This window comes from Oncorhynchus nerka, linkage group LG24 (assembly GCF_034236695.1).
Source record: "Oncorhynchus nerka isolate Pitt River linkage group LG24, Oner_Uvic_2.0, whole genome shotgun sequence".
Classification (NCBI taxonomy): domain Eukaryota; kingdom Metazoa; phylum Chordata; class Actinopteri; order Salmoniformes; family Salmonidae; genus Oncorhynchus; species Oncorhynchus nerka.
Window position 1 is genome coordinate 8,056,660 of NC_088419.1, and position 26,480 is coordinate 8,083,139.

A 26,480-nucleotide genomic window follows, 5' to 3' on the forward strand; every position below is an offset into this window, starting at 1 on the left:
TACATGTTATCAACAATCTAAGCCAACCTAGTCTATTTTGCCCCATAGTTGTGCATTCATTGATTTTGTCGCTAAACAACCAAACCGTCTTTTGTAGCCTACTAAATAGATGTATTGCTGTATGTGATCCTGTAGGCAGCACGGTTTATAATGCACATTTAACAGGTTGAACAGACAATTGATCTTTGACATTAATTAGCATGTTATATTTTGTTATTGGTCAGTAGCCCAGACAATGTTTCAGAATACACGAGCTGTCCAACGTATAGGTCAGGGGGGAAAGTTGATGCAAAACATAGCTGTCCAGCATATAGGTCAGGGGGGAAAGTTGATGCAAAACATAGCTGTCCAGCATATAGGTCAGGGGGGAAAGTTGATGCAAAACATAGCTGTCCAGCATATAGGTCAGGGGGGAAAGTTAATGCAAAACATAGCTGTCCAGCATATAGGTCAGGGGGGAAAGTTAATGCAAAACATAGCTGTCCAGCATATAGGTCAGGGGGGAAAGTTAATGCAAAACATAGCTGTCCAGCATATAGGTCAGGGGGGAAAGTTAATGCAAAACATAGCTGTCCAGCATATAGGTCAGGGGGGAAAGTTAATGCAAAACATAGCTGTCCAGCATATAGGTCAGGGGGGAAAGTTAATGCAAAACATAGCTGTCCAGCATATAGGTCAGGGGGGAAAGTTGATGCAAAACATAGCTGTCCAGCATATAGGTCAGGGGGGAAAGTTGATGCAAAACATTGTTGAATTCCAACGTTCTGCTGATGGTTCAATTTGCATTAGTTTTTTTTTTTTTTGTCTTAGTTTTCTCTTTCAGAAACTGTCACGGTCTTTTACAGCATAAATTACTGTAAAAAGATTCAAATGTTTTGCAAACGTTCGATTGTCATTGCTCTTTCTTTTAGAAACTACCGTGCCTTAATTCCAATAGTACCAAATTATGCGACGCTATTGTGACCATAAAAGACGAATGGAGAGTTATGATGCTCGTTCACGCACAGTTTTACCACAGTTTTACCACAGTTTTACACAGCTTTACCACAGTTTTACCACAGTTTTACACAGTTTTACCACAGTTTTACACAGTTTTACCACAGTTTTACACAGCTTTACCACAGTTTTACCACAGTTTTACACAGTTTTACCACGGATCTGATTAATAACGAGGAAACATGGCTATGTGTGCCGTGCAACAAGTTTATAAATCTCTATATTTTTATACGAACGTATTCTTTTCAGAAATACGCACACGCCAGATATTGATAATGAAATGAACAGAATGGTTACAAAATGAGGCCCACTAAAGCCTGTCAGATAAATACACTCTTTGGTACAATTAAAGAGGAATTGTTAACCATGAGGTGACAGTGGGTTTAACCATGAGGTAACAGTGGGTTTAACCATGAGGTAATGAGGTAACAGTGGGTTTAACATGAGGTGAGTGGGGTAACAGTGGGTTTAACCATGAGGTAACAGTGGGTTTAACCATGAGGTAACAGTGGGTTTAACCATGAGGTGACAGTGGGTTTAACCATGAGGTGACAATGGGTTTAACAGTGGGTTTAACCATGAGGTAACAGTGGGTTTAACCATGAGGTGACAGTGGGTTTAACCATGAGGTGACAGTGGGTTTAACCATGAGGTAACAGTGGGTTTAACAATGAGGTGACAGTGGGTTTAACCATGAGGTAACAGTGGGTTTAACCATGAGGTAACAGTGGGTTTAACCATGAGGTAACAGTGGGTTTAACCATGAGGTGACAGTGGGTTTAACCATGAGGTAACAGTGGGTTTAACCATGAGGTAACAGTGGGTTTAACCATGAGGTAACAGTGGGTTTAACCATGAGGTAACAGTGGGTTTAACCATGAGGTAACAGTGGGTTTAACCATGAGGTAACAGTGGGTTTAACCATGAGGTAACAGTGGGTTTAACCATGAGGTGACAGTGTTTAACCATGAGGTGACAGTGGGTTTAACCATGAGGTAACAGTGGGTTTAACAATGAGGTGACAGTGGGTTTAACCATGAGGTAACAGTGGGTTTAACCATGAGGTAACAGTGGGTTTAACCATGAGGTAACAGTGGGTTTAACCATGAGGTGACATGAGGTAACAGTGGGTTTAGGTAACAGTGGGTTTAACCATGAGGTAACAGTGGGTTTAACCATGAGGTAACAGTGGGTTTAACCATGAGGTAACAGTGGGTTTAACATGATGAGGTGACAGTGGGTTTAACCATGAGGTGGTTTAACAGTGGGTTTAACCATGAGGTAACAGTGGGTTTAACCATGAGGTGGGTTTAACCATGAGGTAACAGTGGGTTTAACCATGAGGTGACAGTGGGTTTAACCATGAGGTAACAGTGGGTTTAACCATGAGGTGACAGTGGGTTTAACCATGAGGTAACAGTGGGTTTAACCATGAGGTAACAGTGTGTTTAACAATGAGGTGACAGTGGGTTTAACCATGAGGTGACAGTGGGTTTAACCATGAGGTGACAATGGGTTTAGTGGGTTTAACCATGAGGTAACAGTGGGTTTAACCATGAGGTGACAGTGGGTTTAACCATGAGGTGACATGAGGTAACAGTGGGTTTAACCATGAGGTAACAGTGGGTTTAACCATGAGGTGACAGTGGGTTTAACCATGAGGTAACAGTGGGTTTAACCATGAGGTAACAGTGGGTTTAACCATGAGGTAACAGTGGGTTTAACCATGAGGTAACAGTGGGTTTAACCATGAGGTAACAGTGGGTTTAACCATGAGGTGACAGTGGGTTTAACCATGAGGTGACAGTGGGTTTAACCATGAGGTAACAGTGGGTTTAACCATGAGGTAACAGTGGGTTTAACCATGAGGTAACAGTGGGTTTAACCATGAGGTAACAGTGGGTTTAACCATGAGGTAACAGTGGGTTTAACCATGAGGTAACAGTGGGTTTAACCATGAGGTAACAGTGGGTTTAACCATGAGGTGACAGTGGGTTTAACCATGAGGTGACAGTGGGTTTAACCATGAGGTGACAATGGGTTTAACAGTGGGTTTAACCATGAGGTAACAGTGGGTTTAACCATGAGGTGACAGTGGGTTTAACCATGAGGAGTGGGTGGTTTAACAGTGGGTTTAACCATGAGGTGACAGTGGGTTTAACCATGAGGTGACAGTGGGTTTAACCATGAGGTGACAGTGGGTTTAACCATGAGGTGACAGTGGGTTTAACCATGAGGTGGGTTTAACCATGAGGTGACAGTGGGTTTAACCATGAGGTGACAGTGGGTTTAACCATGAGGTGACAGTGGGTTTAACCATGAGGTGACAGTGGGTTTAACCATGAGGTGACAGTGGGTTTAACCATGAGGTAACAGTGGGTTTAACCATGAGGTAACAGTGGGTTTAACCATGAGGTAACAGTGGGTTTAACCATGAGGTAACAGTGGGTTTAACCATGAGGTGACAGTGGGTTTAACCATGAGGTAACAGTGGGTTTAACCATGAGGTGACAGTGGGTTTAACCATGAGGTGACAATGGGTTTAACAGTGGGTTTAACCATGAGGTGACAGTGGGTTTAACCATGAGGTGACAGTGGGTTTAACCATGAGGTAACAGTGGGTTTAACCATGAGGTGACAGTGGGTTTAACCATGAGGTGACAGTGGGTTTAACCATGAGGTAACAGTGGGTTTAACCATGAGGTGACAGTGGGTTTAACCATGAGGTAACAGTGGGTTTAACCATGAGGTTGGGTTTAACCATGAGGTAACAGTGGGTTTAACCATGAGGTTTAACCATGAGGTGACAGTGGGTTTAACCATGAGGTAACAGTGGGTTTAACCATGAGGTAACAGTGGGTTTAACCATGAGGTGACAGTGGGTTTAACCATGAGGTGACAGTGGGTTTAACCATGAGGTGACAGTGGGTTTAACCATGAGGTGACAGTGGGTTTAACCATGAGGTAACAGTGCGTTTAACCATGAGGTAACAGTGGGTTTAACCATGAGGTAACAGTGAGTCACGGTCCAGCTACGAGGCTAAATGTTGTATTTCCCTAAGTATATATTTAGTGTATTTCCCAAAATACACATATATTGTCAGATACTGAGTCATAAAAACGCAGAGGTTTTAAAACCTTGTCCTGTCAATCTCATGTACTGTAGCTACATTGCCGTTAAAGCCGAGAACTACAATAAAAATGACTTATTTTTATTGTATTTTTTTGTGTGCAAAGATATTCTGTCAACCTCCTTTTGCATGGTAATGTAGAGTAGACATATTGTGCCCCAAAAAAGGTTTGTTGCTAATGATCAACATCGCAGCTAGAAGCTCTGTTTTCTGTCTAATGGTTCACAAAGCAGGCTCTAGCCTGGACTCGGCTGCTTCAGAAAAACACAGAGGGAGACGACTGCAGTGAAACAGGCATCTGCTGCATAACAAACACACAGATGGAGTCTTTTTCAACATATTAACAATTATTTTTTCCCCCACCCCTATTTATTTATTTTTTTGTTTCATGTATGCAGACAAGTTTTCAGGAGACAGCACTTAAAAAAATACAAAATAAAGAAGCCACAGGAAGCAAAGCAACAGCCGGGAACACCGAATCAAACAAACAGAGAAATATATTCAAGACAACCGTTAGTTTCCATGCCAACAAAGTGAGTATTGAAACAATGGCACCATTACTGTGGCCTTATGGGAAATTAGCTTCGGAAGCCATGTCTTAATAAAGAGGAGGAAAAATAGAGTTGTTCATATTGTGACCCTGCTTTTAGGGTCTTATGGGGGGGAACGAGTCAAACACTTCAGACCCTGTTATTTCATCTCTTTAATAAAGCCGTCTATTAAACGGCCTGTAATTGATTAATCAATCCGTAGCCTGGCTTCATATGAATAATAATGTCATAGCGTAGGGCTGGTCTCCCTGTGGACAGATTTACAGGGCTGAGTGTCAGCCTTAGAGGGAATGGAGTGAATGGCTGATGTGTGTGTCAGCCTTAGAGGGAATGGTATGTGTGTGTGAATGGATGTGTGGAGTGTTTTGTGTGTGTGTGTGTACATTATGTGTGTGTGTGTGTGTGTGTGTGTGTGTTTGTATATCTGTGTCCTTGTGTGTGTGCACATTATGTATTAGAGTGTGTGTGTGTGTGTGTGTGTGTGTGTGTGTGTGTGTGTGTGTGTGTGTGTGTCTAGTGATTATATGAGTGTGTGTGTGTGTGTGTGTGTGTGTGTGTGTGTGTGTGTGTGTGTGTGTGTGTGTGTGTGTGTGTGTGTGTGTGTGTGTGTGTGTGTGTGTGTGTATGTGTGTGACTAGTGAATATGAGTGTCTCTGTGAGTAACGCTGTAATTCTTCTCCATTGTCCTTGAATCCCCTTGAGATGTAAATGGTTGAAGCCTTACAGCTTTATCTCTACAGCCTGAATTATTGAAATGTGGCGTTAGTCAGAGACAGACAGACAGACAGACAGACAGACAGACAGACAGACAGACAGACAGACAGAAAGCATCTGGTTGCTTACTGACTTGGACAGTGGTGGAAACATTTTAAAATCCCTCCCTCCCTCCCTCCCTCATTCCGTACAAACACTTGCTCTTACAAAAACACCCGCGACAACATAATCTGTCCTAATCTTATGAAGTCACAAAAAATCCATGAACTGTAATTTGATAGATTATTATGACTCGTGGGATTATTTAGACTTTAGCTTTTATTATGATTCAGAGTTTATTAGCGAGAAACTCTTTAGGTATCTTGTTTGCTTTTTCAAAACATAAACGACTGCCTCTAAACTTGGCAGCACAGATGGTTAATTCAGAGGCTGTGTATTATAAAGCTGAAGGCAGCATTTGTCACTATCTATCCAAACAAAGCACAAGCGCCTATTAGGGAAGTAAATTACCTTCTATAATTAACCCTATCTAAAGCTCAGAGCTGCTTCTCTCTCCCGGGATACTCATGCTATTCACTGTGTTATCAGCCTCAATATTTGTGGAGAGTGGTGACTCATAACGACCCATAACGACTCACAACAACCCATAACGGCTCATAATGACCCACGACGACTCACAACCCATAACGACCCACAACGACTCACAACCCATAACGACTCATAACAACTCATAGTGTAAAATAACTCATAGTGTAAAATAACAACTCATAGTGTAAAATAACAACTTTAAAGTTTTTGAAGAACAGTCTGGTAGTTCTATAAGATCAACCCTCCAGTCCTCTGACAGTCTGGTAGTTCTATAAAATCAACCCTACAGTCCTCTGACAGTCTGGTAGTTCTATAAGATCAACCCTCCAGTCCTCTGACAGTCTTGTAGTTCTATAAGATCAAACCTCCAGTCCTCTGACAGTCTGGTAGTTCTATAAGATCAAGCCTCCAGTCCTCTGACAGTCTGGTAGATCTATAACATCAAGCCTCCAGTCCTCTGACAGTCTGGTAGTTCTATAACATCAAGCCTCCAGTCCTCTGACAGTCTGGTAGTTCTATAACATCAAGCCTCCAGTCCTCTGACAGTCTGGTAGTTCTATAACATCAACCCTCCAGTCCTCTGACAGTCTGGTAGTTCTATAACATCAAGCCTCCAGTCCTCTGACAGTCTGGTAGTTCTATAAGATCAACCCTCCAGTCCTCTGACAGTCTGGTAGATCTATAACATCAAGCCTCCAGTCCTCTGACAGTCTTGTAGTTCTATAACATCAACCCTCCAGTCCTCTGACAGTCTGGTAGATCTATAACATCAAGCCTCCAGTCCTCTGACAGTCTTGTAGTTCTATAACATCAACCCTCCAGTCCTCTGACAGTCTTGTAGTTCTATAACATCAACCCTCCAGTCCTCTGACAGTCTGGTAGATCTATAACATCAAGCCTCCAGTCCTCTGACAGTCTTGTAGTTCTTTAACATCAACCCTCCAGTCCTCTGACTGTCTTGTAGTTCTTTGACATTCATCCTCTGGGGCTATGGCCCTTTAAAATTCATCCTCCAGCGCTGTGGCTGTTACTGTAATTGATGTTAATTGTTTTCCAAACCCTCTGGATCCTTATTCCTCCCACCTGCCTGTTGGGAAATCACATAGAGTCCTTTATCAATGTATTTCATCCTCTATATCTCCAGGGTTGTTGTACAGTGGCCTCTATATCTCTAGGTGTGTTGTATAGTGGCCTCTACATCTCTACTGTAACAGTTTTCTTTAGGGGAAGTAGAGGTGGACCAAAATGCAGCGTGATTATATTGATTCATGTTTAATAAACACGAACACTACAAAACAATTAACGTGCGAAAACCTAAAACAGTCCTATCTGGTGCAAAACACAGAGACAGGAACAATCACCCACAAACACAGTGAAACCCAGGCTACCTAAATATGGTTCCCAATCAGAGACAATGACTAACACCTGCCTCTGATTGAGAACCATATCAGGCCAGACATAGAAATAGACAAACAAGACATCCAACATAGAATGCCCACTCAGATCACACCCTGACCAACCAAAACATAGAAACATACAAAGCAAACTATGGTCAGGGGTGACATATACGCACATACACATACTGTCACGCCCTGACCATAGAGAGCCCTTGTTTCTCTATGGTGTAGTAGGTCAGGGCGTGACTAGGGGGTATTCTAGTTCATAATTTATATGTTGTGTTCAAGTTTATATTTACTATGTTGGTGTTTTGTATGATTCCCAATTAGAGGCAGCTGGTAATTGTTATTAAATATGTGGAACTCAACATCCGCTGCGAGTTGGTCCCGTTCTTACGGCAGCCGTGACACACAGAAACTCCTAGGAAATGTTATTTAATTGACACCAGCTGTCTCCAATCAATCAACCCATGTCTGGTTGTGTGTGTGTGTTTGGTGTAGGAGATCACCTTAAACCTGTCACATGCATCCCATTTGAAACAGTTTGAACATATTTTATGACAACATTTTGGGAAGTTTTGGTTTGTTTTTCGGCAAGATTATTTTTTGGGGCTCTCAAGAATTTTCTTTTAGTGAGCAAAGTCAAAGTTCGCTTACCGAAGTTTCTTTGTTTTTCAAATCAAATTGTATTTGTCACATGTGCCGAATACAACAGGTGTAACAGTGAAATGCTTACTTAGAAGAAATGCCGTTAAAAGAAAAATACCCCAAAAAATTAAAAATAAAAGTAACAAATAATTCATGAGTAGTAGTAAAATTACAACAGCGAGGATATAGACAGGGGGTACCGGTACAGAGTCAATGTGCGGGGGCACCGGTTAGTCGAAGTAATTGAGGTAATATGTACATGTAGAGTTATTAAAGTGACTATGCATAGATAATAAACAGAGAGCAGCAGTGTAAAGGCGGGAGGGGGGGGGGGGGCAATACAAATAGTCTGGGTAGCCATTTGATTAGCTGTTCAGGAGTCTTATGGCTTGGGGGTAGAAGCTGGTAAGAAGCCTCTTGGACCTAGACTTGGCACTCCAGTACCGCTTGCAGTGTGGTAGCAGAGAGACCAGTCTATGACTAGGGTGGCTGGAGTCTTTGACAATTTCTAGGGCCTTCCTCTGACACCGCCTGGTATAGAGGTCCTGGATGGCAGGAAGCTTGGCCCCAGGGATGTACTGGTCCATATGCACTACCCTCATGAGTGTTTTGAGGTCGGAGACCGACCATTTGCCAGAGGGGACTGAGGGGAGGAGGAGGGAACGAGGAGGGGACTGAACACGCACCCCTGAGGGGCTCCAGTGTTGAGGATCAGCATGGCGGATGTGTTGTTACCTACCCTTACCACCTGGGGGCGGCCCTCACGAAGTCCAAGATCCATTTGCAGAGGGAGGTGTTTAGTCCCAGGATCCTTAGCTTAGTGTTGAGCTTTGAGAGGACTTTGGTGTTGAACGCTGAGCTGTAGTCAACGATCAACAGCATTCTCACATAGGTGTTCCTTTTGTCCAGGTGTGAAAGGTCAGTATGGAGTGCAGTAGAGATTGCATCATCTGTGGATTTGTTGGGGAGATATGCAAATTGGAGTGGGGTTTCTGGGATAATGCTGTTTGAAAGCACTTCATGGCTACACACGTGAGTGCTGCAGGTCGGTAGTCATTTAGGCAGGTTACCTTAAAGTTCCTGGGCACAGGGACTATGGTGGTCTGCTTGAAACATGTTGGTACCACAGACTCAGTCAGTGAGAGGTTGAAAATGTCAGTGAGGACACTTGCCAGTTGGTTAGCACATGCTCTTAGTACACGTCCTGGTAATCTGTCTGGCCCTGTGGCATTATGAATGTTGACATGTTAAAGTTCTTACATCAGCTAAGGAGAGCGTGATCACACAGTCGTCCGGAACAGCTGACCCTCTCATGCATGTTTCAGTGTTCCTTGCCTCGAAGCGAGCATATACAGTTGAAGTTGTAAGTTTACATACACCTTAGCCAAATAGATCTAAACTCAGTTTTTCACAATTCCTGACATTTAATCCAAGTTAAAATTCCCTGTCTTAGGTTAGGATCACCATTTTATTTAAGAATGTGAAATGTCAAAATAATAGTTGAGAAAATGATTTATTTCAGCTTTTATTTCTTTCATCACATTCCCAGTGGGTCAGAAGTTTACATACACTCAATTAGTATTTGGTACCATTGCCTTTAAATTGTTTAACTTGGGTCAAATGTTTCGGGTAGCCTTCCACAAGCTTTACACAATAATTTGGGTGAATTTTGTCCCATTCCTCCTGACAGAGCTGGTGTAACTGAGTCAGGTTTGTAGGCCTCTTTGCTCGCACACACTTTTTTTTTCAGTTCTGTCCACAAATTTTCTACAGGGTTGAGGTCAGGTTTTTTTTGATTGCCACTCGAAATACATTGACATTGTTGTCCTTAAGCCATTTTGCCACAACTTTGGAAGTACGTTTGGGGTCATTGTCCATCTGGAAGACCCATTTGTGACAAACTTTAACTTCCTGACTGATGTGTTGAGATGTTGCTTCAACATATCCACATAATTTTCCCTCCTCATGATGCCATTTATTTTGTGAAGTGCACATGTCCCTTCTGCAGCAAAGCACCCCCACAACATGATGCTGCCACCCCCATGCTTCACGGTTGGGATGGTGTTCTTCGGCTTGCAAGCCTTCCCCTTTTTCCTCCAAACATTATAATGGTCATTATGGCCAAACAGTTCTATTTTTGTTTCATCAGACGAGAGGACATTTCTCCAAAAAGTACGATCTTTGTCCCCATGTGCAGTTACAAACCGTAGTCTGGCTTTTTTTATGGCGGTTTTGGAGCAGTGGCTTCTTACTTGTTGAGAGGTCTTTCAGGATATGTCGATATAGGACTCATTTTACTGTGGATATAAATACTTTTGTTCCTGTTTCCTCCAGCATCTTCACAAGGTCCTTTGCTGTTGTTCTGGGATTGATATGCACTTTTCGCACCAAAGTGCATTCATCTCTAGGAGACAGAACATGTCTCCTTCATGAATGGTATGATGGCTGCATGGTCCCATGGTGTTTATACTTGTGTACTATTCTTTGTACAGATGATTGTGGTACCTTCAGGAGTGTGGAAATTTCTCCCAAGGATGAACCAGACTTGTGGAGGTCTACAAATGTATTTTCTGAGGTCTTGGATAGGTCTTTAGATTTTTCCCATGATGTCAAGCAAAGAGACACTGAGTTTGAAGGTAAGCCTTGAAATACATCCACAGGTTCACCTCCAATTGACTCAAATGTTGTCAATTAGCCTATCAAAAGCTTCTAAGTCCACAGTCAACTTAGTGTATGTAAACTTCTGACCCACTGGAATTGTGATACAGTGAATTCTAAGTGAAATAATCTGTCTGTAAACAATTGTTTGAAAAATTACTTGTGTAATGCACAAAGTAGATGTCCTAACCGACTCGCCAAAACTATAGTTTGTTAACAAGAAGTTTGTGGAGAGGGTGAAAAACAAGTTTTAATGACTCCAACATAAGTGTATGTAATCTTCCGACTTCAACTGTAAGTAATTTAGCTCGTCCTGTATGCTCGTGTCACTGGTCTCGGCTGTGCTTCCCTTTGTAGTCTGTAATAGTTTGCATATCTGACGAGCATCAGAGCCGGTGTAGTAATATTTAATCTCAGTCCTGTATTGATGCTTTGCCTGTTTGATGGTTCATCGCAGGGAAAAGCTTGATTTCTTATAAGCTTCCGGGTTAGAGTCCCGCTGCTTGAAAGCGGCAGCTCTCCCCTTTAGCTCAGTTAGGATGTTGCCTGTAATCCATGGCTTCTGGTTGGGTTATGTACGTACAGTCACTGAGGGGATGACGTCCTCAATGCACTTATTGATAAAGCCATTGACTGATGTGTTGTACTCCTCAATGCCATCGGAGGAATTCCCGGAACATATTCCAGTCTGTGCAAAATAGTCCTGTAGTTTAGCATCTGCTTCATCTAACCACTTTTTTACTGATCGAGTCACTGGTGCTTCCTTATTTAGTTTTAGCTTGTAAACAGGAATTAGGAGGATAGAATTATGGTCAGATTTGGCAAATGGAGGGTGAGGGAGAGCTTTGTACATGTCTCTGTGTGTGGAGTAAAGGTGGCCTAGGGTTTTTCCCCCTCTAGTTGCACATTTAACATGCTGGTAGAAATGAGGTAAAACAGATTTAAGTTTCCCTGCATTAAACTCCCCGGCCACTAGGAGTGCTGCCTCTGGATGAGCGTTTTCCTATTTAGTTATGGCCGAATCAGCTCAATGAGTGTGTTTTAGTGCCAACATTGGTTTGTGGTGGTAAATAGACAGTTACAAAGAATATAGATGAAAACTCTGTTTTGAAATAGTGTGGTCTACAGCTTATCATGAGATACTCTACCTCAGGCGAGCAAAACCTAGAGACTTCCTTAGATATCGCACACCAGCTGTTGTTTACAAATATACATAGACCGTCACCCCTCGTCTTACCAGAGGCTGCTGTTCTATCCTGCTGATACAGGGCTTAATAACCCGCCAGCTGTAAGTTATTAATGTCGTCGTTCAGCCACGACTCAGCTTTTACACCTGCATTGTTTGCTGTTTGGAGTTTTAGGCTGGGTTTCTGTACAGCACTTTGAGATATCAGCTGATGTACGAAGGGCTATATAAACAAATTTGATTTGATTTGATTTGACTCGGAGAAACATAAGATATTACAGTTTTTAATGTCCGGTTGGTAGGATATACGTGCTTGTAGTTTGTTCACTTTATTATCCAGCGATTGCCACCGGTACTATTGACCAACGTACAAAGGCAGAATAGTCACTCGTCACTGGATCCTTACAAGGCACCCCGACCTCCTTCCGCGATATCTCTGTCTTTTTCTCCTGCGAATGATGGGGATGAGGGTCTTGTCGGGTGTCTGGAGTAAATCCCTCTTGTCTGACTCATTAAATAAAAATGATTTGTCCAGTTCATGGTGGGTAATCACTGTTCTGATGTCCATAAGCTCTTTTCGGGTGTTAGAGAATGTAGCAGCAACATCATGTACAAAATAAAGGTCTTTACGCCCCTTCGTTGGTGATTGGTCAACAGTCTACTCCTGGTGAGAGTGGGAACTACTGTATGGATACTAACATTGCTGCGCTTCTCACATGTCAAGCCCCATATTTGGGGACTCTATTTGACTTGTCTGGTATACGAACGGTAGCCCCTATCTGCAAAAGCATGGTGTCTGCTGAAAGCTAAGTATCTTGGCTATTGATCTGTGCCTTAAAATCGCCAGTGTGAATTATTACCATAAAAAGGCACATGTATGAGCGCAGGCCGAGCCGATGATCTAATTTCAAGATGGCTGCTACCTACATTCCTGGTTAGTGTTGTGAAACAAAATAAACACGGAACACGTTGATTCGCACCGGAAAGGCGTGACTCCACAGATCATGAGGATGTCTTATTTGTCTGGCGGTGACATACCGTTATTGGTCACCAGCCCAGAGAGCCAAAATGTTTATTTTACACACGTTTTCACCAACCAGCAAACATCTTAGATGGTAAAGCTTCCATTCGGTCTGTTTGAGCTATAGGGGGATAATAAATGAATCCTTAGGTTGGTAGGAACACATTTAGCCTTTTGCCAATGTTATCTGAAGATGTATGACTTAATGGCAACATCGAATGTCCACCGAGTGGCTATATATTTGCGCATGAAAAATATTTTTTTATTTTATTTAATTTTATTTCACCTTTATTTAACCAGGTAGGCTAGTTGAGAACAAGTTCTCATTTGCAACTGCGACCTGGCCAAGATAAAGCATAGCAGTGTGAACAGACAATACAGAGTTACACATGGAGTAAACAATTAACAAGTCAATAACACAGTAGAAAAAAAGGGGAGTCTATATACATGGTGTGCAAAAGGCATGAGGAGGTAGGCGAATAATTACAATTTTGCAGATTAACACTGGAGTGATAAATGATCAGATGGTCATGTACAGGTAGAGATATTGGTGTGCAAAAGAGCAGAAAAGTAAATAAATAAAAACAGTATGGGGATGAGGTAGGTGAAAATGGGTGGCTATTTACCAATAGACTATGTACAGCTGCAGCGATCGGTTAGCTGTTCAGATAGCAGATGTTTGAAGTTGGTGAGGGAGGTAAAAGTCTCCAACTTCAGCGATTTTGCAATTCGTTCCAGTCACAGGCAGCAGAGTACTGGAACGAAGGCGGCAAATGAGGTGTTGGCTTTAGGGATGATCAGTGAGATACACCTGCTGGAGCGCGTGCTACGGATGGGTGTTGCCATCGTGACCAGTGAACTGAGATAAGGCGGAGCTTTATCTAGCATTGACTTGTAGATGACCTGGAGCCAGTGGGTCTGGCGACGAATATGTAGCGAGGGCCAGCCGACTAGAGCATACAAGTCGCAGTGGTGGGTGGTATAAGGTGCTTTAGTGACAAAACGGATGGCACTGTGATAAACTGCATCCAGTTTGCTGAGTAGAGTGTTGGAAGCAATTTTGTAGATGACATCGCAAGTCGAGGATCGGTAGGATAGTCAGTTTTACTAGGGTAAGTTTGGTGGCGTGAGTGAAGGAGGCTTTGTTGCGGAATAGAAAGCCGACTCTTGATTTGATTTTCGATTGGAGATGTTTGATATGAGTCTGGAAGGAGAGTTTACAGTCTAGCCAGACACCTAGGTACTTATAGATGTCCACATATTCAAGGTCGGAACCATCCAGGGTGGTGATGCTAGTCGGGCATGCGGGTGCAGGCAGCGATCGGTTGAAAAGCATGCATTTGGTTTTACTAGCGTTTAAGAGCAGTTGGAGGCCACGGAAGGAGTGTTGTATGGCATTGAAGCTCGTTTGGAGGTTAGATAGCACAGTGTCCAAGGACGGGCCGGAAGTATATAGAATGGTGTCGTCTGCGTAGAGGTGGATCAGGGAATCGCCCGCAGCAAGAGCAACATCATTGATATATACAGAGAAAAGAGTCGGCCCGAGAATTGAACCCTGTGGCACCCCCATAGAGACTGCCAGAGGACCGGACAGCATGCCCTCCGATTTGACACACTGAACTCTGTCTGCAAAGTAATTGGTGAACCAGGCAAGGCAGTCATCCGAAAAACCGAGGCTACTGAGTCTGCCGATAAGAATATGGTGATTGACAGAGTCGAAAGCCTTGGCAAGGTCGATGAAGATGGCTGCACAGTACTGTCTTTTATCGATGGCGGTTATGATATCGTTTAGTACCTTGAGTGTGGCTGAGGTGCACCCGTGACCGGCTCGGAAACCAGATTGCACAGCGGAGAAGGTATGGTGGGATTCGAGATGGTCAGTGACCTGTTTGTTGACTTGGCTTTCGAAGACCTTAGATAGGCAGGGCAGGTCTGTAACAGTTTGGGTCCAGGGTGTCTCCCCCTTTGAAGAGGGGGATGAGCAGCTTTCAATCCTTGGGGATCTCAGACGTTGAAAGAGAGGTTGAACAGGCTGGTAATAGGGGTTGCGACAATGGCGGCGGATAGTTTCAGAAATAGAGGGTCCAGATTGTCAAGCCCAGCTGATTTGTACGGGTCCAGGTTTTGCAGCTCTTTCAGAACATCAATATGATGAAACACTTGGATGTCCCCTGACACCACCACAATGTTTGAGAGAGGTTGGTGTTGTGGAAATGTAGTTTTTAGAGTAAATACCTTTTAGGCACATCCAGTGTGCAAAAACAGTGCAATTACCACATTCGGGACACTATAGAGAGGATGGAAGGACACCTGGATGGGTGGGTATAATTTGTGGTACGTTCCAACAGGAATCTGTTACAAAAACTTTGTAAATAACAAAGTTGCCAACAAACAACGCATACAGGAGTTGTATAGCGACTAATTAAGATACCGGGTAGGGAGTGGGCAATTTAATTAAGTTTGTCACTCACCACGTTTATTCCCGAAAAACGTCTGTAGTCTATGGACAAACATTTAAGAATAAGCTACGTGGTGAGTTGATGCCTATTTGGCAGCTAGTTAGCTAGGTGGTGAGTTGATGCCTATTTGGCAGCTAGTTAGCTAGGTGGTGAGTTGATGCCTATTTGGCAGCTAGTTAGCTAGGTGGTGAGTTGATGCCTATTTGGCAGCTAGTTAGCTAGGTGAATTGATCATGTTACTTTGTATGCATTGTTTGTTGGTGTCCTTGTACATTACAAACATTTTTGGAACAGATTCCTGGTAGAACGTTCCAGAAAATTACACCCTGGAAACACTCATAACAGCAGCACAATGTTTGAGTGAGGTTGATATTGTAGAATATTGTGTTTTTATACTGAACTAATAGCATTGCAACTATGTAATAGCACTGTAATTATCTGATTTACAGACATCTGCCACTTTGGAGAGGTTTATGGAGACTTGGAAACATCCAGTGACTACACCTGACACCACTTACTAAAACATCGGTCCATTTCTAGTTGTTAGGTCTAACAATCCCATTTTTTCTCTGATATTGATCACATGTTGTGGAGGCCATTTGATGTGTTTCTAAATCTACATTTTGTCATTACATCTAAGAGGTTAATAAACGACTGTCTTTCCTGTAGTTTTTTTTGTTGTCTTGCCAACGTAGTGGTGCACTAAGCGATGTCTCACAGACGAGGGTCACACATTATAAGATTCTTCCCTTGGTGGTGAGGATTCTCCATACCACCACGCTGCCTCGACAAAACAATGATGTGATTAAACGTAGCCAGAACGAGCTGTGGCTCAAAGCAGCCTCATAACTGGCAGTCAGACATTTACACTTGCCATAGAGTTGAAATATCTAGCAAACATTTTGAATTGAATAAAAATTGCTTGTGAACTTCCGAGCTGTAGTGATTTGACACTTTGGTTAAAGTCAAGTACAAACGTATACTGGTAGTCATGGATCCTGCTGGTGGGTCTACACATTCCAGGTGATGTGAAACAACGTATCACCTCGCTGGCTTCTTCTCAGGCGAGCTCTCATTTGGCTATTGCTGTTAAAACTTCTTCGGGATAGGGGGCAGCATTTTCACTTTTGGATAAATAGCGTGCCCAATTTCAACTTCCTGCTACTCATTCCCAGAATATAAGATATGCATATTATTAGTATATTTGGATAGAAAACACTCTGAAGGTTCTAAAACGGTTTGAATCATGTCTGAGTATAACAGAACTTATGTAGCAGGCAAAACCCAGAGGACAAATCATTCAGATTTCTTTTTTTTTTTAGGTCACTGTCTATTCAATGAGCTTTCATTGGGAAACTATATTTCTAAGGGACTTGTTTGCAGTTCCTACCGCTTCCACTGGATGTCACCAGTCTTTAGAAATTGGTTGAGGTTATTCCTTTGTGTAATGAAGAAGTACGGCCATCTTGAATGAGTGTCATTTGAAGTCTACTTTTTGAGAGAGGAGCATGACTTGAAAAGTAGCGTGAATTTGTTCTCTTCCTGTATTGAACACAGATTGTCCAGTATTCAATTTGATCGATTATTAACGTTTAAAAATACCTAAAGTTGTATTACAAAAGTAGTTTGAAATGTGTTACAGGTAAGTTTACAGTTTACAGGTAACTTTTGAAATATTTTGTAGTGACGTTGCGAAAGTTGGAAGCTGTGTTTTTCTGGATCAAAAGCGCCAAATAAATGGACATTTTTGATATATATCAACGGAATTAATTGAATAAAAGGACCATTTGTGATGTTTATGGGACATATTGGAGTGCCAACAAAAGAAGCTTGTCAAAGGTAAGGCATGATTTATATTTTATTTCTGCGTTTTGTGTTGCGCCTGCAGGGTTGAGATATGTTACTCTCTCTTTATTTACTGTTGTGCTATCATCAGATAATAACATCTTATGCTTTCGCTGAAAAGCCTTTTTGAAATCTGACATGTTGGCTGGATTAACAACGAGTGTAGCTTTAATTTGGTATCTTACATGTGTGATTTAATGAAAGTTTGATTTTAATAGTATTTTATTTGAATTTGGCGCTCTGCATTTTCCCTGACTATTGGCCAAGTGGGACGCAAGCGACCCGCCTATCCCAGAGAGGTTTTAACCATTCTCAAAACTTGTCGATGCACATCTCACACTTAAAGGGCATTGCAGATTTTGTGCCGATAATATCGAAACATGATTAAAAACATTGATGTCTGGAACTCCTCAAAGACGGGATCGGTAGCTCTCAGATTGCATCTCTGACCCGCTAACGTCTAACTAACGTTGGTGATAGCCGTGCGCCCTGAGTAGACAACGACATGGGGATTCTGTCTCCGATCTCCAAAAGTCGTCTGGGATCTAAATCAGAGCTAGAACCATGTAGCGGGGATAGAAATAGACCTCTGCAAAAACATAACAACAAAATCCATCTCATTCATTCTGACTATTTTGAGGAAGTGTTATGGCTATGTTGTAGCTACGGTGGCTCAAGAGGAACAAACAACAGTAATATTGCAGTTTAGGGAGAATGCGAGCACATACATTCAATTCACCGAGTTCTGCTGGGAGAACCTATGTATATGGACAAAGACTACTATTCATCAGGGAATACTATTCTGACCGCTTGGCAATAGCGGTTAAGGTGTTGGCCAAAACGTTTGGACCTCTTAGCATAACGGTTAAGGCGTTGGCCAAAACGTTTGGACCTCAGCATAACGGTTAAGGCGTTGGCCAAAACGTTTGGACCTCTTAGCATAACGGTTAAGGCGTTGGCCAAAACGTTTGGACCTCTTAGCATAACGGTTAAGGCGTTGGCCAAAACGTTTGGACCTCTTAGCATAACGGTTAAGGCGTTGGCCAAAACGTTTGGACCTCTTAGCATAACGGTTAAGGCGTTGTCCAAAACGTTTGGACCTCTTACCATAACGGTTAAGGCGTTGGCCAAAACGTTTGAACCTCTTAGCATAACGGTTAAGGCGTTTGCCAAAACGTTTGGACCTCTTAGCATAACGGTTAAGGTGTTGGCCAAAATGTTTGGACCTCTTAGCATAACGGTTAAGGCGTTGGCCAAAACATTTGGACCTCTTAGCATAACGGTTAAGACATTAGCTTGACAGTCGCTGGACCCGGGGTTTGACTGGACCCGGGATGGAAACCTGGTTAGTGTGTCTCTCTCGCTCTCTCCTTTCACCTAATTGACCCATTTTTGCTTCACCTTCTGAGTCTGTTGGAGAGGATCAGCTTGACCAAAATGAGGTGTACATTCACCGATCTACAAATAGTAGTCCCTGCCAAATAATAGGCTTTGTGTGATTAAGATTTGCAGAGCTACGCCTACCCTGACTTAAAGGAGCTCCATGGTCAATCCGACAATTGCATATTTTTCCAAGATGGCATAGCAGTTCAGACGTCTTTTGTCCTCGTCTTGTCGTGTCCCGTATATATATATATTTACAACTTTTTTTCACATACATTTTTTTTATATTTTCCATCAACTCATCTTCAAAACACTCTCCTGCAACCCGCCTCACCAATTTATATTTATAAAAAAAGTATTATTTACCTCAAATCTGTAATCCTCCATGAAGCTAGCCAGAAACTCCAAGAAGCTAGCCAGAAACTAGCCAGAAGCTAGCCCAGAAGCTAATCCAGAAGCTAATCAGAAGCTAGTTCAGAAGCTAGTTAGCTTCTTTACTGGCAAATCGTTAGTATTCAGCTAATCACGGTTTGTGGTCATCAGCTATCCTTTAGCTCGAAAATCTATCGACAGTTTTGTACGGCGCAGCGCAGCGCCGCTCGGAACGGAACATACCGGACCAATTTTTCTCTCCATGTCCCTGGATTTCAACTGCTCTCTGGACATTCATACCTGGATCTCACAGCTAGCTAGCTGCTATCGGCTTTCGTTGATTCCGGAGCAAACATCAATTACTCCGGAGCTGGCCAGCTCCGTCAATCACTCCTGAGTTCCATCAATCACTCCTGGGCTGCAGTCACCTATCCGGACCCGTTTTACTGCCTACGCGGAGCCCCACCGGGCCTTCACAACTGGACTGCCGACGTTATCTACCCGAAGGAGTTATCCGGCTGGCTCCTCCGTCGCGACGTTACCTGAACGCCCATCTGCGGCCTGCTAACCGTTAGCTGTCTTACCGGCTGCTATCTGAATAGACAATCGGACAATTTATTTATTTTTATTATTATTATGTTTTCTTCTTGGGCCTCTATAACTATATCTAATGTTTTTATTTTTGTTGTTGTTGTGTGATTTGGATTAATCCCCTCTACCACACGGAACGCCACTAATCTACTGACGGAACGCAAGAGGTGGCTAATAACAGACCTCCATCCTATGCTAGCTTGCTACCGATGGCCTGGCTAGCTGTCTAAATCGCCGTGGAACCCAACCAACCTCTCCACTCACTGGACCCTTTTGATCACTCGACTAAGCATGCCTCTCCTTAATGTCAATATGTCTTGTCCATTGCTGTTCTGGTTAGTGTTTATTGGCTTATTTCACTGTAGAGCCTCTAGTCCTGCTCACTATACCTTATCCAACCTATTAGTTCCAGCACCCACACATGCAATGACATCTCCTGGTTTCAATTATGTTTCTAGAGACAATATCTCTCTCTTCATCACTCAATACCTAGGTTTACCTCCACTGTATTCACATCCTACCATACCTTTGTCTGTACATTATACCTTGATGCTATTTTATCGCCCCAGAAACCTCCTTTTACTCTCTGTTCCAGACGTTCTAGACGACCAATTCTTATTGCTTTTAGCCGCACCCTTATTCTACTCCTCCTATGTTCCTCTGGCGATGTAGAGGTGAATCCAGGCCCTGCAGTGCCTAGCTCCACTCCTATTCCCCAGGCGCTCTCTTGACGACTTCTGCAACCGTAATAGCCTTGGTTTCATGCATGTTAACATTAGAAGCCTCCTCCCTAAATTTGTTCTATTCACTGCTTTAGCACACTCTGCCAACCCGGATGTTCTAGCTGTGTCTGAATCCTGGCTTAGGAAGACCACCAAAAATTCTGAAATTTTAATTCCAAACTACAACATTTTCAGACAAGATAGAACTGCCAAAGGGGGCGGTGTTGCAATCTACTGCAGAGATAGCCTGCAGAGTTCTGTCCTACTATCCAGGTCTGTACCCAAACAATTTGAACTTCTACTTTTAAAAATCCACCTCTCTAAAAACAAGTCTCTCACCGTTGCCGCCTGCTATAGACCACCCTCTGCCCGCAGCTGTGCTCTGGACACCATATGTGAACTGATTACCCCCATCTATCTTCAGAGCTCGTGCTGCTAGGCGACCTAAACTGGAACATGCTTAACACCCCAGCCATCCTACAATCTAAACTTGATGCCCTCAATCTCACACAAATTATCAATGCACCTACCAGGTACCCCCCCAAAGCCTTAAACACGGGCACCCTCATAGATATCATCCTAACCAACTTCCCCTCTAAATACACCTCTGCTGTCTTCAACCAAGATCTCAGCGATCACTGCCTCATTGCCTGCATCCGTAATGGGTCAGCGGTCAAACGACCTCCACTCATCACTGTAAAACGCTCCCTGAAACACTTCAGTGAGCAGGCCTTTCTAATCGACCTGGCCGGGGTATCCTGGAAGGATATTGATCTCATCCCGTCAGTAGAGGATGCCTGGATATTTTTTTTAAATGCCTTCCTAACCATCTTAAATAAACATGCCCCATTCAAGAAATTTAGAACCAGGAACAGATATAGCCCTTGGTTCTCCCCAGACCTGACTGCCCTTAACCAACACAAAAACATCCTATGGCGTTCTGCATTAGCATCGAACAGCCCCCGTGATATGCAGCTGTTCAGGGAAGCTAGAAACCATTATACACAGGCAGTTAGAAAAGCCAAGGCTAGCTTTTTCAAGCAGAAATTTGTTTCCTGCAACACTAACTCAAAAAAGTTCTGGGACACTATAAAGTCCATGGAGAATAAGAACACCTCCTCCCAGCTGCCCACTGCACTGAAGATAGGAAACACTGTCACCACTGATAAATCCACCATAATTGAGAATTTCAATAAGCATTTTTCTACGGCTGGCCATGCTTTCCACCTGGCTACTCCTACACCGGTCAAGAGCACTGCACCCCCAACAGCAACTCGCCCAAGCCTTCCCCGTTTCTCCTTCTGCCAAATCCGTTCAGCTGATGTTCTGATAGAGCTGCAAAATCTGGACCCCTACAAATCAGCCGGGCTAGACAATCTGGACCCTTTCTTTCTAAAATGATCTGCCAAAATTGTTGCCACCTCTATTACTAGCCTGTTCAACCTCTCTTTCGTGTCGTCTGAGATTCCCAAAGATTGGAAAGCAGCTGCGGTCATCCCCCTCTTCAAAGGGGGGGACACTCTTGACCCAAACTGCTACAGACATATCTATCCTACCATGCCTTTCTAAGGTCTTCGAAAGCCAAGTCAACAAACAGATTACCGACCATTTCGAATCTCACCATACCTTCTCTGCTATGCAATCTGGTTTCAGAGCTGGTCATGGGTGCACCTCAGCCACGCTGTACCTGTACATAGCCCACCTATAATTTAGCCCAAACAACTACCTCTTTCCCAACTGTATTTCATTTATTTATTCATTTTGCTCCTTTGCACCCCATTATTTTTATTTCTACATTGCACATTCTTCCACTGCAAATCTACCATTCGTGTTTTACTTGCTATATTGTATTTACTTCACCACCATGGCCTTTACCTCCCTTATCTCACCTCATTTGCTCACATCGTATATAGACTTGTTTATACTCTATTATTGATTGTATGTTTGTTTTACTCCATGTGTAACTCTGTGTCGTAGTATCTGTCGAACTGCTTTGCTTTATCTTGGCCAGGTCGCAATTGTAAATGACAACTTGTTCTCAACTTGCCTGAAAAAAAAAAAAAAACTTATTGTGCTTATTAAGGGAGCAGCGCAGAGCTGTTGTGAAGGAAGTTGTCAAGTAAGCGTGTTTGTGTTCATACAGGACCTCCCGCCCCCACCTACTGTCAACCAGTCATGTCAATGTGGAACTATACAGTGCACACAGCGATGCGGTGCTTAATATGACCTCTGCATACTTCTGGAAGGCTCCGTAATTGCGTCACACCCTCCATATAGATCAATCATAAGTTGGCTTATAGACGATGTCCCCCCTATCCAGCACACGTGCACAACCGGACATTGATTGATTGGAGACAGATTGTGCCATTTCTTCGGATTCTCTACCTGCAGAGAACGTGCTAGAAATACCTATAAAAACAAGGTGCCCCCCCCCCCACACCCCCAAAAAATAATACAAAAAGCCTTAAATATGAGGGATATCTGATCAATTTAGATAGGGATGGAGAGAGTAGGTAGAGGTGTATTTTTTAATATTTTTTATTCAATGTAGTGGGGTCATCCCATATTGGATATTGGATAGATCAGAAGTAGAAGGGAAAGATAAGAGGCGAGTACTGAAATAGCACATAAAATATGTCTGCACTCAATGGTACTTTGGCCTCTACTACGTGGCTTTTCTCTTTATTTAACCTTTTATGTAACTAGGCAAGTAAGTTAAGAACAAATTCTTATTTACAATGATGGCCTAGCAAGGAACAGTGGGTTAACTGCCTTGTTCAGGGGCAGAACACTTGCCCAATGCTCTAACCACTAGGCTACACTGTCGCCTCTACGCTCTAACCACTAGGCTACGCTGTCGTCTCAACACTCTAACCACTAGGCTACACTGTCGCCTCTAGGCTCTATCCACAAGGCTACGCTGTCACCTCTACACTCTAACCACTAGGCTACACTGTCGCCTCTACGCTCTAACCACTAGGCTACACTGTCGCCTCTACGCTCTAACCACTAGGCTACGCTGTCGTCTCAACACTCTAACCACTAGGCTGCGCTGTCGCCTCTAGGCTCTATCCACAAGGCTACGCTGTCACCTCTACACTCTAACCACTAGGCTACACTGTCGCCTCTACGCTCTAACCACTAGGTTGCGCTGTCGCCTCTACACTCTAACCACTAGGCTGCGCTGTCGCCTCTACACTCTAACCACAAGGCTACGCTGTCGCCTCTACACTCTAACCACTAGGCTGCGCTGTCGCCTCTACACTCTAACCACAAGGCTACGCTGTCGCCTCTACACTCTAACCACTAGGCTACGCTGTCGCCTCTACGCTCTAACCACTAGGCTACGCTGTCGCCTCTACGCTCTAACCACTAGGCTACGCTGTCGCCTCTACGCTCTAACCCCTAGGCTACGCTGTCGCCTCTACGCTCTAACCACTAGGCTACGCTGTCGCCTCTACGCTCTAACCCCTAGGCTATCTGCCGCCTCTACGCTCTAACCACTAGGCTACGCTGTCGCCTCTACACTCTAACCACTAGGCTACGCTGTCGCCTCTACGCTCTAACCACAAGGCCACGCTGTCGCCTCCACGCTCTAACCACTAGGCTACCTGCCACATATGTATCAACTGGAAATGGAAATGACCTCATTACCGTTACCTAAATTTCACACTACATTTCTGCTTACGCCATTCCTGAAATGTCTGTGCATGTAAAAAAAAATAATTGAGATTTATAAACTTTTATAAACTGCTTCCCGTTATAAATCAGACCTGTTGTAAAACGTGAATGAGCATTAAAACCCACCTGTCTCCACCCCCTTCCATGCGTCGCCAATCTTCCCCACTTACCCCCTGGGTATTTAAACCTGTGTTTTCTGGCTGTCTGTCTGTCTGTTGCCAGTTCGTCTTGTTTGTTCAAGTCTACCAGCGTCTTGTCTCAGCTCCTGTTTTTCCCCAGTCTCTCTTTTTCTCGTCCTCCTGGTTTTTGACCGTTGCCTGTCCTGACCCTGTACCTGCCCACCTGACCTCTTCCTGACCTGACCCTGTACCTGCCCACCTGACCTCTTCCTGACCTGACCCTGCCTGCCGTCCTGACCCTGTACCTGCCCACCTGACCACTCTGCCTGACCCTGTACCTGCCTGCCGTCCTGACCCTGTACCTGCCCACCTGACCACTCTGCCTGACCCTGTACCTGCCTGCCGTCCTGACCCTGTACCTGCCCACCTGACCACTCTGCCTGACCCTGTACCTGCCTTCTGTCCTGACCCTGTACCTGCCCACCTGACCACTCTGCCTGTCCCTGAGCCTGCCTGCCGTTCTGACCCTGTACCCGCCCACCTGACCTCTTCCTGACCTGACCCTGAGCCTGCCTTCTGTCCTGACCCTGTACCTGCCCACCTGACCACTCTGCCTGATCTGACCCTGAGCCTGCCTGCTGTCCTGACCCTGTACCCGCCCACCTGACCACTCTGCCTGTCCCTGAGCCTGCCTGCTGTCCTGACCCTGTACCTGCCCACCTGACCACTCTGCCTGTCCCTGAGCCTGCCTGCTGTCCTGACCCTGTACCCGCCCACCTGACCACTCTGCCTGTCCCTGAGCCTGCCTGCTGTCCTGACCCTGTACCTGCCCACCTGACCACTCTGCCTGCCTGCTGTCCTGACCCTGTACCTGCCCACCTGACCACTCTGCCTGTCCCTGAGCCTGCCTGCTGTCCTGACCCTGTACCTGCCCACCTGACCACTCTGCCTGTCCCTGAGCCTGCCTGCTGTCCTGACCCTGTACCCGCCCACCTGACCACTCTGCCTGTCCCTGAGCCTGCCTGCTGTCCTGACCCTGTACCTGCCCACCTGACCACTCTGCCTGACCTGACCCTGAGCCTGCCTGCTGTCCTGATCCTGTACCTGCCCACCTGACTACTCTGCCTGACCCTGAGCCTGCCTGCTGTCCTGACCCTGTACCTGCCCACCTGACCACTCTGCCTGTCCCTGAGCCTGCCTGCTGTCCTGACCCTGTACCTGCCCACCTGACCACTCTGCCTGACCCTGAGCCTGCCTGCCGTCCTGTACCTTGACCTCTACTCTGTATTAATCGACCCCTGCCTGCCTTGACCTGTCGTTTGCCTGCCCCCGTTGTTGCAATAAACATTGTTACTTCAACACAGTCTGCACTTGGGTTTTACCTTGATTCCTGATACATTCACGTTTCCATGGTGACAATAACGGTCTTTATTTGCTGTATAATTTGTAACTATTGTCAGTAGGCCACGGCATGTAAAGATGAATTCTCGTTCAATATTTAGTTTATCAATAGATTATTACATTTCTGAGATTAAACAGGCGATGAGGTCACGCTCCTATCCTGCCTTGGTATAGACTCTGAGATTAAATAGGCGATGAGGTCACGCTCCTATCCTGCCTTGGTATAGACTCTGAGATTAAACAAGCGATGAGGTCACGCTCCTATCCTGCCTTGCTATAGGCTCTGAGATTAAATAGGCTATGATGTCACTCTCCTATCACACAGAAATACTGTAGCCTCTGTCGCACAGCAATAGGCTAACTGTAGCCTCTATCGCACAGCAATAGGCTAACTGTAGCCTCTATCGCACAGCAATAGGCTAACTGTAGCCTCTATCGCACAGCAATAGGCTAACTGTAGCCTTTATCACACAGCAATAGGCTAACTGTAGCCTCTATCGCACAGCAATAGGCTAACTGTAGCCTCTATCGCACAGCAATAGCCTAACTGTAGCCTCTATCGCACAGCAATAGGCTAACTGTAGCCTCTATCGCACAGCAATAGGCTAACTGTAGCCTTTATCACACAGCAATAGGCTAACTGTAGCCTAGCCATACTGTCAAATATTTTATATAAGCCACCAGTCTATTTACTGTGTTGGCAGGATGTTTTAATCGTTAGCAATCATGTATGCTGTATCTGGAAAAGGACAGTTCGTTTCGGGAAAGAGAAAACTATGGCTAATTGTTGAGGGCTTGTCAGCAGAACGATTTGAATTCAGGGCAAGCTACTCATAACATTTTCTCTGCAATACTTAGTGTGTGTTTAAACAAATGCCGTCTACATTTCTGCCTTTTCCTACCATTGTCCTTTACAAGCTGCTTCAACTCAGGGCAGATTGACAGGCTGGAGGAATTAGCCATCTCCGAACACTGAACTACATTATTATCTATAATTACTGAGGAAGAACTAAATTA

General features: G+C 44.2%; 1 protein-coding gene across 1 annotated transcript in view; it reads right to left on the reverse strand.

Annotated features, from left to right (window-relative positions):
- syndig1l (synapse differentiation inducing 1-like) overlaps positions 1–26,480 on the reverse strand; it is a 141,070-nt gene that overhangs the window by 1,759 nt on the left and 112,831 nt on the right. The window lies entirely within an intron of this gene.